General features: G+C 33.5%; 1 long non-coding RNA gene and 1 pseudogene across 1 annotated transcript in view; one reads left to right on the forward strand and one right to left on the reverse strand.

Moving 5' to 3' along the window:
• The window catches only part of LOC120602290 (uncharacterized), a 79,614-nt gene that overhangs the window by 8,642 nt on the left and 50,329 nt on the right, over positions 1 to 20,643 (reverse strand). The gene's annotated exons all lie outside the window — the stretch shown is intronic.
• LOC120602570 (uncharacterized) lies at positions 7,803 to 7,922 on the forward strand (annotated as a pseudogene).

Consider the following 20,643-nt stretch of genomic DNA (forward strand, 5'->3'; position numbering starts at 1 on the left):
ATACTTGTTATACATTTTCTCTCTGTGTATTACTTTCTATCTGTGTATTACTTTCTTTTGGGTTTCCTGCCTTTTTTCTTGCTGATGTATATTAGTCTCCTCAATATTTCTGAATATCCCTGTCTCACTCAGCTTGGGCTGCTCTAACAGAATATTACAGACTGGGTGACTTAAATAATAGACATTTATTTCTCATAGTTCTAGAGGCTGGGAAGTCCGAGATCCGGGTGCAGCCTGGTCACGTTCTGATGAGGGCCTTCTCACTATGTCCATACATTGTGTAGGAGTGAGCTCTGGCCTCTCTTCCGGGTTTTATAAGAATACTAATCCCATCATGAGAGCTTTACCTACATGCCCTCATCTAAACCTACCTACCTCCCAAATACTATCACGTTGGGAATTGGGGCTTCAACATATAAATCTGGGGGGAACATTCCAGCCATAACAATCTCTTATTGGTCTGGACGCTACAGATAACTTCTTCCAATTTAACTTTTTGTGTGTGCTTGAACAAAAACCATGACTTTGATGTAGTCAAATGCATCAATATTTTTTTTTCTCATTACAGTTTGTGCTCCAGTTTCTCTCTACAGTTTTTGTTAGAAAGTGTTTCCCCATTCCAAAGTCACAAAGACAATCTTTTATATTTTTAAAGACTTTCATCTTATTTCTCAGAACTCAATTGAGGAATAGTTTGCTATTTCTTGGGTTCCTTTCAACACCAGTAATTTTTTGTGCATTATCAGAGAACACTGAGAAATGAAAGAGTGTGGAATTTCAGACAGAAGTTACATGAGAGAGCCTACTGGTAGGATTAAATTGTGCAGACCTTTATGTTGCCAAGGTAATTTGCTTTGGCGACTTTTTGAGGCTCATATTACCCAGGTGGGATTTTAACTATGTAACTGGTCACACAGTATTCTGAATTTGGTGAGTGACTAGAGCTTACGGTAGCTTTGTCTATAGGTGGTTTATAGTCTCCCTCAGTCCTTGGAAAAGGCCTGTGGTGGCTTGGTCAAATATCAGACACTGTCCAATGCTTTGGCCGTTAGCAGGCTGAAACAGCTTCAGGGATGCATTGCTAAAGCTTCCCTTATAGCTTTTCCTCAGCAGGGTGGCCTGAGGGAAAGGTTGTGTTGTAAGGGAAAAGTCTTTATAGGTCTATTTTGACATTAGGGGCCATAAAAATGTAGATTATATATTATTTCAGTTTTTTTTAAAGCCGGATCTGCAAGTGAGCACTTAAAATGTAACATAGCTAAATTCTGCACGTTTTACTGAAGATTTTATTTCAGTAGCTGGTAATTTGCAGTTAAAGTCTTATAATGAAGAAAACTAAAATATATATTATTAGCTTAGTGATCATTTAAAGAACAGAAAAGAAATTGACAATGGAGACTAAAAAGAGGGAGATGCGAATTATTCAGGAAAAACCAAAAGTCACCTTCAGTTAAACTGCAGCTGAGATAACATAGAAGAAAACTGCCTGCCTTCTGAGCCTATAGCTCTAGGTGAAGAAGCAAGAAAGATACCCAGTCATTACTAGTCAGTAAGGTGTGTGGATTGTCCTTATTCTCGCTTTTTTTTTCCCACTTCAGATAACTAGGTCCACTTTCCTGAAACAAATCTTAGTGTCCAGAGATCTTGAGATAAGTCTTTGTTAGCCTCAGATGGGGCTGTCATAGGCTTATTCAACTGCCTCCTTTGCTTTTTAACATAGGGAGTTATATGATAAACTATAATTTTTATATGAACTGCTATTGTATTTCCTCTCTCTGTACATACTTTATCTACAAATAGGGTAGGGCAGTGTAAGTTTTACCCTATTCCCTGCCTACTGGCAATCGTTTTCAAGAACTTTAATTACAAATGAGTATGAAAGATGAGAGTAGCACTCTGGCTGTTTATAAAACCAGCGCCAATAAAGTAAAGAGATGGCTGTCCGTCATTCTCTTCGGTCAAAGCTTTCATTTCTGAACTGGGAGATAAGAGGATGAAGAAAACTCCACATGATCTTTCTTCATATTAAGAGGCATGTTCCGTTTCCAGCAGTATACATATGAGTAGACTTGGATTATGTTCTCAATTCAGTTACAATAATCTTTCAAGTCATGGAAATTTCTTCTAGACTGTATTAATAGATATTTGTTTTTCATCTCTCTTCTTTTTCGATATTTTTATTTTCATAAGTATTTTATTATGAAGCTGAAGGTGGCTAAGGATTGATAGTTATAGCCTTGTTTTAATTTCAATATCTAACATTTTATGCTTTATTCCTTTTTCTCCATCTAGACTGCAAATTTCTTAGACCACAGCTGCAAAATAAGGTATCTTCCCCAAAGCAATTAGTTTAGAATTATGTATATTATAGGCATCTACAAATTAGGTGAATGCATGAAAATTTATATCTAAAGGATAAGGCAAAAAAGCAAAAGTAAGAAGAATTCAGAAAATAGTTGAAGTTATTGAGCTTGCTTTTAACTTGCCAGGCTCTTACAGATACTGTTGTTTTATTAGACAAAGTCAGCGTGGTTTATAAATGGGGCTATGACTTTTATGCCTGTTCTCTTGAAAGCCAGAAGCCATTATTTTAATCATATATTTATATAATACCTCTTCGAGCAGCTTGGGGTATAAATGAATGGTTGTCTATGATGATGAAATGAAATGACTTTGCTCCACCAGAAAATATATAACCCACCAAAGCAAGCACAGAGGGCAAAAATTGCAAGATGATGGGGAAAAGTGTGATTGGTAAAGAAAATAGCAACACTAAAAGCTCCCATGCTGTGATCTCAGAAAAGTTTTATTTCCTAAAGAGTTCTTAACTCTTAAATGAAGATATAATTTTATGTACTTTGGATTGTTTGAAATGTCCACAAAGTTCTTTTGTTGCTAGAAACCACTTCTATAGCACAGATCACCTGCTCGTGGCTCCTGTTTTTGTGAAAACTCTTTAAACCAGCTCATCGTAAAGGGAGATACCTTGAGAAACAAGGCACGAGAGCACAGCAGAAACACCAAAGTGAAGTGCAATTAAAAAATAATTATAGTCTTTACTGAATGAGAAAACCGCTACAGATGCAGCTGAAATGTGGTAACCACGTTGTCACTATGATAGATTCAGTGTTCAAACTGTCACTGCTTATCATAGCCATGCTTCGTTACATAAATGTTAAGGTTCAGTGTCATTTTTTCTTTTATCGCTATGAAAAATTTCTCTGTTTACACTTAATCTTTTACAAGAGAAGGCAGGAATTTAGTTTTTCTGGCTTTCCCAAATATTCAGCACATGCTATTTTCAAGTTGCAACGTTTATAATAAATTCACTATTAGTTTCAGCCTAATTTGCTTCATTGGTGAACTTTAAAGAGAGACAACTAATAAAAATATGTATAGAATGTATATAAGGCTCAAAACGAATGGCACGCCCAATTAAAATAACTATAGGTATAGTAAATAAAAGGAGCACGTTGGTGAAGAAAGGCAACTGACACTGGTAAAAAAGAACACATTGTCTGCAAAGCAGTGTGCAAAGTGTTTTACTCTCTTACTAATGATAATTCTATAAGTTAAATTTTATTCTCATTTTAGAAATAACTATAAAAAAAGAGTTAAGGAGGCTAAGGGAATTGCTTGAGGTCATACATGTTGCTTCGAGCTGTTTGCTTCATAATCTATACAATTTATTATGGAGGACACACTGATCCTGATATGGAAAGAGAAGCAACTTCTTTACTCATTGAGAGGCCACTCTCACGGGTCCTTAAAAATTCAACAATAAAAACTTGGCATTGATCATAAAGAAAAGAGAGGCCCAGCAACTTAGAGAAAATAATGAGTCAGTATTTTAAAAAACAGAAATATAGCCAAATGTTGAATAACTACTTCAAGAGACCAGAAGAAAACAAGTAGTTATTTTAGTAATTAGACCATATATAACAAGGATTATGGTATGAATAAAGGGGGGAAATGCCATATTTATGTTAAAACAAAGCTTGTAAAGATGTGTTACTTATAATGCTTGCATAATCATCTTCATTGCCCCACTCATTTTGAGGAGAAAAGAGGCATTCCGCCCAGTGCTAGATTCTGAAAGAACTATAACCTGAGTCTTCCCCATTTCCCACCACTGATGCTGGTGAGAGAAGTAGCTGAAGAGGAACTGGCTCTCTGCCCGTGTGGAGTCCAAAGTGTTCACTAGAGTAACCGGAAGACCGCACTCATGATTACTTTATTTCTAGGAACAACAGTCTTAGAGTTGGGAGGAACTTTTAAAACAACCAACATATGAATTCCCTCTGAAAAACCTCTGATAGATGCTCACTCAGCCTCTGTTTGGGCACTGCCAGCTGTGATTCTCATTCTGTGGCGAGGAAACTCATTGTTGGTTTGAAAGGATCTCTCATAGTTAATGCTCAACTATAATGCAAAAAACATAAAGGAAAGGTCATACTAATCAAATGCATGGTTTGCACCTTGTTTGGAACAAGATTCAAACAAACCAACTGTTGACAAACATTTTGAAAATAATGGGAAAATTATGGATTTAATATTAACAAATTATATATTTTACTGTTAAATATAGTTAAGGTATGGAACTATAATTTAAAAAATCTTTTGATAGGTTTATATCTGAGGTGTCAATATTTATGAGTACAAAAATATAATTTCTGAGGTTTTCTTTAAAATACATAAACACGTGAAGTATTGGAAGGAACTGTACCCTTCTCTCCATTTTTTTGGATGATTGAAAATTTCTAGATGTTAAAAGCGACAAAATTTAACAACATAGTAGATATATAAGATAAAGGAAAAGGAACACAAAAACACCATCTCAAGAACATTGGCCTCGGGGACCTCAATACTGCCAGTGATAATGGGAAATGGAAAAGCAAAGTGAGCTAAGATTGGAAAATCAGGTGTTCCCAGATGAATCTCACTTAGCAGATGGATGCAAAGTGTGTTTGTAAGTGAATTAGTGTTTGTATGTGCTTGTCAAGATTTGAAAGTCAACTCTCCAAAATATTCACAATGACAATCTCTATGTCCTGGAATTCAAATTGATGTCACCTCTATATGTCTCTATTTTATCACATTTTCAATAATGCGAATGTTTTTATTTTACAATCACAGGAGACATTACAAAATGTATATAAAAATGCATTAAGAGGTAATTTTTAAATGCTATAATTTTTACATTTTCCATGTTTACTTTAGTTGGCTACAGAACATTCATTTTAAAATAAGCTGTAATAGTTCACTGCCAATTATTTTTTCAATGAGAATAGTAATCTCTTTGAAGTCACAGATGCAGTGAAAGAGACAGAGGTTAGAAGGAACTCCCAACACACTTTTCATACAATCTCATTTGCAACCTGATTATTGACTGACACTTTCCAGTGATACCTTATGAATGCCCACTGGCATGTGGAGAATGCAAACGATGGCAGTAAAGCTCGTGGTTTTATCCATCATAGGGGGATTCAACAAGCTGCTCTCATAGATAAATCAAAAAAGAGGTAAGTCTTCCAAACTATCATTAAGAAAAAATTTCTATGGAAACATTATTTACAGGCATGTAGAACCCTGTGGGCTGTTGGCCTCTAATTAAATATTCTTTTGGCATTCTGTTCCAATTTCACTTAAATAATTCTCGTTCGGTTTCACTTTCCACTTAGTATTTGGCCATAGTGAACACTTTGACACTTGCAGAATATCGCTTTTCTGAAGTTGGAGGGTGAATAATACATTTCTGTCCTCTCGAGAATGTCCTTGCAGCTATTCTTTTTGCCTATTCGTTACTCCTAAGCTTTTCATTTGCTGGTAAATGAGTAGATATTTTCATTTGTTCTCAATTTTCTTTAGTATATATTACTTTTTTCTTTTTTTTTGTTAAAGCAATTGACTTTTTCTTGTCATAGATATATTCCTAACATCTAGCACAATTTGAGTACATATTAGAGGCTCTATAAATAATTCTGAATGACTAAATAAAAGCACGCACTGTGCTTATCCACTCGCTACATAAAAACAGCAAATGCAGCGCTCAGAGTTTAAAATATGCAGGAATCTCTTTGCTAAAATTTCACTTATCTATTTCAGAAGCTGTTATTATTTTTCTGAAGGCATAGAAATTTTGTTTACTTCTTAGTTTGCTGGGCAATTTAAGGTTTTGATGATTTGTTCCTAATAATATAAAACACTAAAGTCAATCAGTAGTGTTAGACAGTAGAATAGGGGTACTCCTTTTATATAATAAAAGCCTGCTATTCTCCCTATGCACAAATATGCTGCTATGTCATAGTGAAAGAACTGTAAGATTTTTCTGTCAGGGCTCCTGGACTTGAGCTGATGCATTCTCACTGTCTAGGTCTAAATATTGGTGAGATGGCTGCCAGGTGAGCAAGAGGAAAGTGCAACCTGTAGTTACAGAAAAGGCAAATCTACCTGACCACAGTGAATCTTAAATCAGTGATGCTGAGCTCATAGGTTAATGAATGTGTATGATTATGCAACCAAACTCCCATCAAGTTTTTATAATTCAAATATTATCTTTTGAGTACAAAATACCACTGTGGACTTTAAAATTTTTTTACTTTTTCAAAAGTTATGCCAGACTAACTTTTTTTGAGACTGATACTGTCATTTGAAACACTTGTTTCCATTTGAATGCCTATATTTTTACATAGTAAAGAAAAAGGCACTCTAGGGCAGGACCAAATTGCAAAATTGAATATTAATTTCATTTTAGAAGTAACTCAGGAAGAAGCCATAGCAGTCCTTTCCTTTTTATTCTTGTTTCTCTTAGAAAACAAGCACAGAGCTGTGAGTCCTTCTGTATTAAAGTAAAATAAAATGTCTGATAATGAACACAACATCTATAAAATGGTAACAAGGCTTTCTCACTTTCTTATTATATGCCTTTGTCCCTCAGTGATAAGTCACAAATGCTTAAACATTAGACCTCTGAGGATACAAGTGAAAAACCTAGAGACACCTTAGGAACAAAACTCCAAGAGATGTTATCAAAATTTACATATGCTTTCTTATATATCCCACCTTTCCATTTTATTTTTTTCTTATTTATTTATTTATTCATTCATTCATTCATTCATTCATTCATTCATTTTTGCCTACAGCACCTGGTCGTCCAAGGTGGTCACCCGACCCTGCTTAGCTTCTGAGATCAGAAGCGATCAGGCACGTTCAGGGTAGCCGTAGACCCACCTTTCCATTTTAAAACAATACAACTCTTAATTTATCTTGTCACATGACACAGACTACAATCTTTATGGGGCACTGCAATGAGTAAACTGCATATTAGAGTGTGATTTTAGGCTGTAGCAGAAGCAAAGCAAATGCTAGTTCAAAGATCCTTTTGTACCATCACATGCAGGTCCAAATTCCTACAATTATTAAGGAAATTCGGTCTTATAATCAATCATTTTACTCTCAATTGTGTTATGGTTTCTGGTCTTATGTTTTCCTTCAGGAGATCAAAAAAGAAAAAATACAGTATCTTTCTATGTAATTGAATAAATGTAGTACTCTCATAGGTAAGTATGGCTGATTTTTTAAAATTCTCTAAATGATGTCATCATTCTAGGAACTGGTATTTCAAGACCCACAATGTAAGGTGAAAAATTCTCCTTGATGTATGAAAAATTATAAAAGTAATTATCGATTTCTTGTATCACAAACAAAATTCTAATTGCCTGCCCAAATTTTTAATTAGACAGAGCTTACAATCATTATTCTTCATGAAATCTTCCCAAATGAATGTAGCTATAATTTTTTTAGTCTATGGCCATGACGCCCTGAACAAGCCCGATCCCATCTGATCTCAGAAGCTAAGCAGGGCCGGGCCTGGTTAGTACTTGGACGGGAGAATCACCTAGGAAGACCAGGTGCTGTAGGCTTAAAAAATGAAAAATAAAGGGATTATAAACTGACAAGGTCCTTGCAATCTGTGAGGTCAACCAAGGATTGCCTCACCTAAGGAAAAAAAAAAATTTAACAACAAACTTTAGTTTTTACTAATTTAGATACTAAACAGTTGTAAATTTTGGTTTAAGCTGCCATCACTGATCTTTCAAATTAACAGTAATAATTTGTTTTGAGGTGGAACACAAGAAACAATAAAGTAAAAGAAAATACTTTTTTATAGTAATGCAAATAGAAAGTAAGTGCTCTTAAGCACTCTCTCTTTCCTGTTTTAGTTTGGAACAATCTTTTCCTGTGTAATGTATATAGGTAGCTTTAACAAAGGTTTCTAACCAATGCTAGGTGCAAATTGCCAGTAAAAAATAACTTTTTAAAATGGAATTCAGTATGAAACTCTGCCATTGCCTCTTCATCTAAATTTTCCATCACTTTGATATTTTTTCTCACTGGGTCATTCACAAATTTTGTATTAACATGTGCTAAGATAAAATAGTAAACTATCTTTCAATTAGTATGAAATAATAAAATGACTCAAATATGCTTTAATAGAGTACATTATATAATCATTTTAAAAGATTTCCCTAATTTAGCTGCAATGAGTCATAATCAATAAAGAACTCCTTACCCTTAACTTGAGCCAAACTTTCAATCAACATTTGTAAAACAATACTAACAAGCTTTCAGCTTCAATTTTCGATTTTATTTTCTTGACACAAGAGAAATTTAAGAGTTAGAAAATAATAAAAAGTATTCAGTAAAGAACACATAGGTCATAAGTTCTCAAAGAATAGCTAATATTTTAGATAAAAGTAAATCTCACGATCAAATGATGTCTAAACAACTCTAAAAGCAGCAGTACATGTTAATAACCTTCTCTCTTTATGAAGATGCAGCATATAGAGGATTTGTCTTCCCAAATCAGGGTAATGGACAACCAGAAAGGTTCTTTAGTATATACACAATAAGCATTAAATAAGTTTCTTGTTCCCCCAGACTTCTTAAAAACATAGTAAAAAAATAATAATAAAAGTCTTTCTGGCATCTTTTTATGTTTTACTATATACAATAGTGTTAAAATCATGCATTTATAACATGTCCTTAAAAGATGCATTTCCTCTTTTATTCCATCTTTGTTTTATTTCTTTTTCTTTGTGTTTGTTGAAGATGCCCTCAGGCACTTATATTATTCAATTAACTAATTTTCAACTGTCATAAACTAAAGTGTGAAATATCGACACTTGAAAAACAGCCTTAACTGCACATATTTAAAATCATATTCACCATTCCTAAGTTAAAAGAAATTTTCTATTCTGTACAAAACTGGAAGTTATGTATTGAAAAATGAGAGAAGCATTTGGGTAAATCTGGCTTTCAAAGAATATCTTCCCCTTGTGCAAAACACACACACACACACACACACACACACTGCATTAAAGTCAGGCTTTGTTTTAGAAAATGCTTATGTAGCTTTCAAAATATGTTTTTAACTGTCAAAATTTTGCTGATAAAAGAGGAAATTCATATAAATGTTGTGGAAAAAAACAAAGAATCCAAAGGTTGTAATAGTGCTAATGGACAATTTAATTTAGAAGAAAAATGTGTGGGAGAAAATGAGAGAAGGCAGCACAGGAGGAGATGACTGAGGGAGGCTGAAGTCAGAGTCTGACTTTGATATGCACTCCTCCTACTCAAGAATAATAAAGGAGAACAAAACGTGTTCTCAGGATAGTCACCTCTATATCTCAATAATGCTTTACATCAAAATGTTAAAGAGTCAAGAAAACATTAATACAGAGAAATACAAGAGAACATTACAATATATGAGGTACATATTTCAATTCAGTTCATCGAATTTTAAAAACATGTCAACACAGAAATTGCTGGCGAGGTCATATTTAAGCTATTAAAATATCAAATTAAGCTCTTGTTTAGGTAAGACATGGCTAGACAAGCAAACTAAAATCAAAACTCACACTAGAATGACATGAATGAAATAGGTAATGAGTATGTTTTCAAAGAGGAGTGCTTGTGGCTCTTAAGATTATTGAGATTAACTCTAAAATCATTTACTATAAATATATTTGAAGTGCATTGTACTGTGGTTAAATGAATATGTAAAAAGTTCAAACTGGACTTCGATTTTTATAACATATAATCATTAAATTCAACTACAGATGAATATATTAAGGTCAAATAATCTATATATCAAAATCTTGTGCCATATATAAACATCACATGCAGACAAAATTTAAAAATAAACATTCAAATTTCTCTTATAATTTAAATAAAACACTGTCCTTAGTCTAAAATTATTCTTCAGAAAAAAACAAATTTTTAATGAAAGTAAGTACTCTAACATTTAAAGACAATTGTCATTTTAGTTTTTTAGTAATTATATTTCTCAAAAACAATTTGGAATATTTGAAAAATTAGAGATATATAAAAATTGTCATCTTCATAACTTCAAAAATCTAGTCACATTTAATCAACCATTTTATTAGGGAAACTTTATACACATGTAACTATATTCTTTAAGGCTAATTAAGATTTCAAATCTGAGTTAATTCAGAGAGTTCCAAATTAAGAATGTTATGACTTGGATCTTTTTAAATATGACAAGCTTCCATCTGTCTAGAATGTTCAAAAAAAAAAAAAAAAGTAACAAAGAATTAGACTTCAAATTTATTCACGAAGTAATAATTCTGGAGTATTTATCAGAAATAGAGGGAAGTGACCAGATAATGCTAGAGATGTTTTTTTTTTTTTAATTTGTAAAGGATTTAAATTTAAGCAGAATAAATTTGAAAAATGTGAAGTCACAGCTTCCTTCTCTTTTTCTTTCCTTTTTAGTAATTTAAAGGAAACTATTACATAGAACATTGTTTTCATTAGATTGAGACATGAAAGATTTTTTGGCTTTGTCACTAACCTGTTGTGTGCTCTTGGAGAAGTCACGTCACCTTTCTGTATAATTACGGTACTGAATTTAATAATTGGTGTAGTTAATTCTTACCCTCTCAAGTGACTTAACATTAGATGATTGAGGGAAAGTGGTTTAGAAAAACAAGAGGCAACTCTTCTTTTTACAATATATTTTTATCAGTATTTCAGGCAATTCAATAATTCTTTAGATAGAACTGGGTTAGCTTATATGATGATTAAAGATGATCATATCCTGAGTGTTTGAAGTAGGCTAATTCATTCTTTCAGGACCCTTGAAATGCTGTTTCAAATGATCACAGGCAACTGCATATAATTTCATCTTGATTACAGAATTCACTAGCAACTTAGATCAAACAATATCCAATATGACTACTTAATTCCAAATTAACTAAAAGTTAAGCCAGTAAATTTATTTTTACTTTTAAATACTATGGACAGTATTTACTTAGAAAAAAATTTCGTTTAATTGCTTGAATACATACACACACATTTGTACCATTTTTATCAGTGAAAGGGTTCAGAACAGGCCTCTTCAAGATGTACCATTTTGGCATGTGGATAATACTAAGTTGAAGGCAATCAAGACCCTGTGGGCTCCAGAGAAAATTTTGCCTCTCCCTTAAAGAATTTAAATCAGGGCCTTATCCATAATAAGAGTTATTGCTAGAAATAGCTTTCTACGACCTATCTATATGGCAAAGCCAAACATCTAATTAGTGAACATCTGCTCTTCTTATCATCCTGTGAATGACCTTTCTCCCTTCTGAAGCCCCAAGATTCCCTACTTCATCCTTACCTAAAAGTGCCATATATACATCCCTCATTTTAGCTTTCTGTCCCTGAACCACTCATGTAGGTAGGGCTCCTATATGTATGTATGTAATTAAATTTAGTTACTGTTTTCTTATTGATCTGTCTCATGTTGATTTTATTGTTAGACCAGCCAAAAGAAACTAGAAGGGGACAGTTTCTTCCTTCCCTATGTCAGCAATGTGGAAAACAATCCTAACTAATTGTAATTTAGCTGATAGATAGTTTAAGGTAGATTAGCTATTGACTTTAAAATTTGCCCTTCCCCACTTTTTTGCCAATAGTAAATTAGCGGAATCACAAAATCATATTCACTAAAATATACCTTTTCTCATAATTTAGGAATGTCAAGGTTTTAGTATGATCCTCAGTGGAGAACATAACATTGATAAGAGCTTTTTTTCTCCCAGAGGAAATGAGAATTATTCTGATTATAATGATAGTACAGCATAGAGGGTTTTGTTTTGCACTGGTTAGGGAAGAACATGTGACTACAGTAAACATATTTCATTAGTGAGGTGATATCCAAAAGGGCCTAAGAATTCAGACATAAAAAATAATGCTGTAAACATAATGGTAATTGAACTGCATTAAAGTTTAATAAACTTGAATTGATTGTAGAGAAAAAAAGTTCTGAAAAATCTTTATCTCTCTTTCAACTTTTACTTTGTGAAAATCTATAAGAAAGACAAATTAAAGCATCTTTCCCAGGATTGTGAAGGTGGGGAGGAACCTTTAGAGCTCTGTGATATGTATAATAGATGGATAGCTATTGAATTTTGAAATTCACTGGCCAAAAGATCAGCAGAGAGGGACTGTCCATAGATATTACTTTGAGAAAGGCAAATTACTTTGGCAAGTTCATACTTTCTGTCAAGTGCTATGTCAGATTTATTCACTCTTAGTAACTCATTTTCTCACTATAATCCTGTCAGAAACATTTTCTAGGGTCAAATTAAACCAGAAAAGGTTTACAGCAGCCTCATTTTATCTTCATCATGCTATCGTAAGAAACACAAACGGATTGAGGAAGTAAGGAGACGAGTCTTCAGTGGAAAAAAAGATTTTAAGTTTTTCCCTCTCTGAAATTTGCTCTCTTGAGACCTCTTCTTTTGGCCTTTTCCTTTGTTAGAGTTCCCTTTCTCTCTTCAGTTCCTTCCTTCTCCATCAGGCCACCATTTTTGAAGCTATATTCTATATTGCAGAATTCTAAATACCAACCAAGATTGGGCTCAGGGGAAGTGATGCATGCATGATAACTGCCAGAGCTATCTCTAGTATTGCTAAAACACTGTTTTTTTGGTTTTTTTTTTGCTTTGGTTTGGTTTTTTTTTTTACACTGAACCATGCCAAGTGTTAGTATGATGTTCATGATCAGTTTCAAGATTTTAATTTCCTAAAAACTCCAATAGCCATATGCTGAAATACAGATAGAGGTTTATCATTCATATATATTAAATAAAGCGGCAGTTATAAATAAAATTAACTGGAGTTTAAAACACTGAGTCTCAGACTTGGCTGAACATTAGATCATTTCATGACTTAAAAAAAAAAAGCAGAAGCCCAGATTTCACCCACACTAATTAAATCAAAATCTTTGAGGGGGAATATTTGGCCATCGACAATTTTTCTAAAGCTCCGAAGGTGGCTCTACTGTTCAACAAGGTTTGAGAGCTTCTGATATTAAGTCAGAAAAGATTACTGATCCTTTAGCAACTCCAGTATTTAAAAAATGTACTGCAGATAGTGAAGAGGTAAGAAGGAATAGAAATCAAGGGGTGAGATGGTTTAAGTGGGAAATTAGGAAATTGAGACTAAATTAGAACCAAGTTTCTTGATTCTAATCAAGTGGTGGTAGGAAAAGGATATGAATTTGGGAAGAATTTTTAAGGATGTGGGATACTTTAACTACAACGGTCCCCAATTTTTTTGACGCTAAGGATCAGTGCTCCTGTGAGAATCTAATGCCTGATGATCTAAGGTGGAGCTAAGGCAGCGACGCTAGTGCTGGGGAGCAGCTGCAAATACAGATGAAGCTTTACTCACTTGCCTGCCACTTACCTCCTGCTGTTCAGCCCAGTTCCTAACAGGCCACTGAAGTCCTCAGCCTGGGGGTTGGGGACTCCTACTTTAACAAATATAAATGCTCCTGAGAAAGATCCAGCAGAAAGGGAGAGATTGAGGGTATGATTAGAGAAAAAGAAAAATCCATCCTTGACCTCCTAGAGACGGAATGAAGAGCTGGGATCCAGAGCACAGGAAAGGGAATTGACACCATAAAAGAGGATGTCTCCCGTCCTCCCTGTGACAGGAGAAAAATGGAAAATATTGGTCCAAAAGCAAATGTACAAGGTTTGGAGAAGGTGAAAGCATTCTCCATAGAATGGATTCCCTTTTTCCTCTAAAGTAGGATCTGATTCTATGTGTGGGGTGGAAACTGAACCTGTCTTATATTTTCCAGGTTGTGAGATAATCGAAAAAATATATATTGGCCTTTGCCCCTGAGTTCTTGGCACAGAGCTCCTGAAACTCTTTGTAATTTCTTAAGTGATAAGAGCACTAGGAGCAACTTTTGTTCTACTGAGGTGATTCTGAGTGGGCTCCTGGATAAGGGATGGTCACGAGAAAGACCAAGCCATGATTAGAAACTTAGAATCTTCAGCATCTCCCCTCATTTTCCAGGGGGAGAGGCTGAAAATAAAATTAATAATTTATCATATCTGCACAAGGAAGCCTACATAAAATCCCCAAAATACAGGCTTCGGAGAGCTTCCAGGCTGACTAATATATTCACATTGGAGGTGACGCACGCCAGCGCCACCAGGGACAGAAGTTCCTGCACTTGGAACCCTCCAGACTTCACCTTATGTATCTCTTCATCTGGCTATTCATCTGTATTCGTTATTCTTTAGTAAAATGATAAATAAGTGTTCCTCTGAGTTCTGTGAGCCACTTTAGCAAATTAATCAAACTTGTGGAGGGGGGCATAGGGACCTCTAATTTATAGTGAAATTTGACAGAAGCTGTGGATAATCTAGAGACTTACTACTGGTAATTGGCCTCTGGAGTACGCGGGCAGGAGCAGACTTATGAGACTGAGCCCTTAGCCTTTGGGATCTGACGCTATGTCTGGGCAGAGAGAGTCAGAAATGAGTTAATTTAGCACATATGGTAACCGGAAGTAAAGTGTTCTGTGTGAGTGGTAGAGGAGATACACAGAAAAATAAATGGAAAGAACTGTTTTTTTTCCTCATATGGAAAAAAATATAAATTTTTCCTATACACAGATATTAACTATGTATAGTTAATTCTCAAAACAACTCAATGACATAGGTATTGGCATCGCTAGTTACAGATGAAGAAACAGGCAGGGAGGGGTTAGATAATTTGCCCACAGTCATAAGGGCAGAGATGGTCTATAAGTCTGACTTTGAAACATGTGCCCTTAGCTATCATATCACCATATCGTCACTCAGCTAAAGAACCCCACCGCTGTAGAGACTAGGATAAAATGTCCTCCTACACCAGATGGACCTTTCTCTAAGTCTATTCCATAATTTATTCACCTTAAGAAAGTTACATAACCTTTTTTTAGACTCAATTACATTATTAGCAAAACAAAGGTAACAGAATCATCCTCAGAGAGATGTTGGGAAGAAAAATGAGATTACATTACACATTACACAAATAAAGACTTCTATCATGTGCAAAGCACAATTCTAATTACTGGGTGCTGCAGCAATCAATATAAAAGGCACATTCTTTTTATAAAGCTTATGTCCTAGAAAAATAAAAGTAAGTATATATATTTCATGAACTGAGGAAGAGTTCTTTCAATTCTCAGTGTTTTACAACTTTAGAGACACGTCAACCTTCAAGCTCCTCATCCTCAAATAATGCTTCTATTTTGCATTATCAGCCCTTTTGGGAAACAATTGCCTTTATGATTTTTATTACTAGAATCAAGAAAGATGCAAGAAAAATTATACACCATAAGCCTTTGTGGTGTTTATAAAAACAGGCATCCTCTCAATAAACAAAGCAGAGAGATGACAAGTTTTTGGGAAAAGGTGATTGACAATAATCAAAAGAAACAATGTATCTATATTAATAATCAAAAAGTAGACTTTAAGAATCATTACTAGAGGTAGACAATTATAATTCATAGTAATAAAGAAAACTATCACAATCTTAAATTTATACCTATTAATATTATTTCAAAATACATAAAGCAAAAACTGACAGAACTAAAAGAAAAATAGTTAAATCCATTAGTACTATGAAAAAGTTGCACATAAAAGAAAATATAGAAGAAAATAGTAAAGAGAATAAATCAATAAAATATAATACAAACATTCAACAGAAGCCAATTTAAACTCTTGAAAATATTTACGAAATTGATTATCCCCCTAGCAAGGTAGAACAAGGGGAAATGAATAGTAGTAAACACAAACTAAAGAATGATAAATGATATTATGGTTACATTTACACCATTTCTAGCTGCATCAAAAGAGATCATAGGAGAATATTTTTAAAAAATTGCAATAAATTAGAATATTTGAATGCAATCTACAGATTCCTCAAAACAAAAATGTAGGAGGATGAGAACATATATAAAATCTGAATTACTTGATATCAAATAAATTAAATCTTCTATTAAAAATATTCTCACAAAGACAACCCTAGGTCTAGATAGATTTTTTTCATCAGTGAATTCTTTGAAATGTTTAAGAAATAAATAATACTAATGTCCCGCAATATTCTTTGTGATAACAGAAAGAGAAGGGACATCATTCTCTTTATTCATTTTAGGAGGCCAGTGTCATCTTGATACCAAAACCTGATAAAGATATAACAAAAAAGGAAAATTATGAAGAGATTTTTCTCAAGAACATAGAAGCAAAAAACCTAAGTAAAATATAAGCAAGTAAAAAGGGCAGTACACCATAACTAAGTGGAACATATTCCATAAGTGAAAAGATGGTTTAGCAATCAAAATAAATCAATATGACTGACCACACTAACAGAAAAATAAGGAAAAATATAAATATTTTAATAGATTCAATTAAAGAATTTTACAAATATCATCACCTATTTATAATTATAAAAACCTCTTGGTAAACTAGAAATCAAAGAGAATTTACTTTATCTTACAAAGAATTTCTACAAATTCTAACACATCTGAATGGCGAAGCAAAAAATCAAGGCACATGAGATTATATACTGTATTATTCTATAAATATGAAGGCAGGTAAAACTAATCTATGACATTTAAAGTACAGAAATTGATTATTATTTCAAAATGTGGGCTTCTGAATTACTGATAACTTTAGGTTTATTGAATGGGTGTGTTCTGTGTGTAAAAATTATCCAAGCTGTACATTTAAGCATACAGAAAAGTACACACATATTATACCCCAATAATCAAGAGATAAGTATGAGACGAGGAAGCCCTTTATCATCACTTCTATTCAATATTTACTGGAAATTTCAGACTATGTAATAAGGCAAGAAGAAAAAGTAGCCTTAAGAATCAGAAGATATCAAAGTATTATTGTTAATAGGAGACATAATTGTGCATTTAGAATATCTAAAATTTTATTTAGAAATAATTAAGCAACTTCTCAATGTACTAAGTTATCTCTTATAGCAGCAATAAATACATAGAAAAGGAAGTTTAAAAATGAAATAATTTAGAACAGCATTAAAAGTTAAATATTTAGAAATATTCTGAAGACTTGAAACCTCACAAGAGAATATCTAAATGGCCAGTATGAAGAGGAAAAGATGCCCAACTTATTTTTTCATAAGGAAATGAAAATTAAAACCACAATTCATTTATCATTACACTTCTACTAAAATGGCTAAAATCAATTTTATAAAAAGACTACTAAAACCAAGTGTTGGAAAAAATATGGAGGAATGTGAAACCTCAAAAATTCCTCTTGAGAGTGTAAGTTATCCATTTTGGAAAAATTTTGCAATAGCTATCACAGCTGAGCACATGTATACTGTGATACTCCAGTTCTACTCCTAAGTATATACTCAATAAAAACGTATTCATGTAATTCTATATGGTAATGAGAATGAACATTCTAGAACCACAGCAAAATATGATTGACTCTTAGTAACATAATATTGGACAAAAGAGCCAGATTCAGAAGTGTACTTAAATAAAATATGAAAACAGGATAAACTAATCTATATGTTAGAAAGATTACCCATGTATTATGGGGCTTCCCCGTCGCTATTAAAGCTAGGTTGAGAATGTTTATTTTGTGAAAATTAATTGAACTATATGCCTATGATATCTATGTATATTATACCTCAATAGCAGTTTTTAAAAGTTACAAAATTCTCTGTAACTTTCTTTAGTTTTGTTCAAAACCAAAAATACTGCATTGATGTGTCTCACTAAGCGGAAATATGGATTCATACCTTATATTATTACCCTAAATATTTTGTCTGCTTTTTGGCCATTTCTACTCTTTCTTAATAAAATTAGCTTTATTAATATATGGAAGGATTAAGTGTTTTTAAATTCTAAGAATTTTAAAGTAATTATTTCTTTTTCATTAATTATACCTGCCAGTATTTATTTAAAAAATATGTGCTTAGACTGAAAAAAAAACATGTTTTTAGTCTAAAAAAACAAAAACATGATTAGTGTGAAAAAATATTTTTATTTGTCTCACCTTGGAAATGTTCAATAGTTCTCCACTACCTACAGGGAAAAGTTTATTTTTTTGACATTTTAAAAATAACGGTTTACAAAATGACCTTCATCTGTATTTCCAGTATCAACTCCATTTACTTATTATATATTTGCACATTAAAAAACTATTGACCAAGGGCTTATTATGTTCTAGGCATTATTTTAAAAGTTATCTATATAGAGGTAAATAAGATAGGCAAGATCACTTCATCCAGGGGGTTACATTTTAGTGGAACCTACCTATAGTAAGAAAAAACTATACATATAGAATCCATACTCCTTATCCCCACAATAATCACTTATTTGTGGCTAATGGAGGAAAATTGGAAGATGCTCTGTTATATACAGCTAATGCTGATCTTGACTAATACATGTGGTAAACACGGTCAATTTAAGAAGGGGTTTTTAAAAAGAAGAGAGAATGTAGTCCAAAGTTATTCAAGAACATGTATGAAATAACCTGGTCTACCACAGGAAGGGATTTGAGGCAGGACTGGAATCTAATGATTCTGGTGACAGGTACTGAGTCAAAAGCTACTGTTAGCTAACTTTATTCTTATTCTAAAAAATTCCCAGGTGTGCTATAGTATAAAATCCATGTACTACCTATTAAATACAAGCAAAAAACTTGTGAGAATTTACCAGGTGGATTATGGCCCTTATTCACTGAAATTCCAGAGTAATCCTACTGCAAAAATAAAGTTGTCTTGGACCTGAACATATCAGATAAGTATCTCTCAAAACTAAGGTTCAGTATGTGTCAATCTCTGTCTACTGCATCATTTTGAAGTACAGTATTTTCATTATTGTACTAGTCATCTCAGGCTGTACATCATAACAAAATACCATAGCCTAGGTGGCTTAAACAATAGACATTTATTTTCTCACAGTTCTGGAGGCTGGAAGTCCAAAATCAAGGAACCAGCACAATCAGGTTCTTGTCACAGCTCTCTTCCTGGCTTGCAGATAGCCAACTTCTCCCTGGGTCCTCACATGGAGGATAGAGAGACCCCTCTCTCCTTATAAAGCCACCAATTCTATAGGTTTGAGATCCCACTATCATGACTTCACTTAATCTTAATTACCTCCTAAAAAGCCCTAAAATACACTATTATTAGCATTAGTTACATTGTGAGTTAGAACTTCAACATATGAACTGGGATGGAGGGGCACAATTATGTCCATAGTAATTATACTTTGTAAGTTTAGAATATTAGAGATAATGCCATAGTGATTAGTGATGACAACAATATAACTGTATTTATGTTTTAAGATGCTAATGGGCCTATGTGTTAGTTAGCTTTAACATCTACCTAGAAATGAAATAATCTTTGTAAAAAGAATGCTTCATTAGATAACCTCTGAGATGTAGCCAATAAATTTATCTTGGCTTTAGTTTTGATTAAACATCACTCAGCTTGACTAAATTTAGACAAGTTTCTTCTTGATTATAGACCTCTGACCTCCCTTTTACCACTTTAGAAAGCTAAAATGGGTTTAGAAAACTTGCTATTGTAAATTATTTCTCTGCTCCTTTGAGGTATAAATCTTCTCTCAGTCTCTTGCCAGTTTTACAACTTAGGAACGTCTTTCTCAAAGACCTGGAAGCCATCCTTTTGAAATATAATCATTCAGAAAGATAGTGCTCCAGTCAGTAGATAGAAGCCTAACTTCCATTATCACCGGTTAGCAAACACAGTTGGCCTAGTCACCTTGACCAACTTCCACCCAAAGTATCTTCCATTAGTTTCTCACTACCTTACCCCAATGCTTAAACACTTTCTAGCCATTTTAGAGGCAGAGTTGAGTTCAATCTCTCTCCCTTATGGCAATAGTCTTGACCTCTATTTCAATGTCTTGAACAAAGTCTTCCTTGCCTGTTCAACTTATCCAGTGCAATTTTCTTTCACAATTCTAAATAAAGCCATGAGGATAATCTGTAAGATAAATAAACCATGCTAAATCCTATATTCTTATCTTTGCTGAACAGTACATTTTATAGTTGCCAGAGTATGAAAATGTTTAACTTATGTTTAACCAAGAAGAAAGTAGGGTACAAGAATGAGGATGGGAGAAACTGATGAGAGAAAGGGTGTCACAGAGCTGAAGTTTTCTCCTTTAGCTTGAAGATCATGCTGAGCTAATCTACCAATTATGCCAGAAAGGTAGATTATTTAACTGTAGTCAGGGGTCAGAAGGAAAAACTGCAAGAATATGAGAACTGAGAA

Source organism: Pteropus medius, unplaced genomic scaffold (genome assembly GCF_902729225.1).
Source record: "Pteropus medius unplaced genomic scaffold, Ma_sr-lr_union100, whole genome shotgun sequence".
Lineage (NCBI taxonomy): Eukaryota > Metazoa > Chordata > Mammalia > Chiroptera > Pteropodidae > Pteropus > Pteropus medius.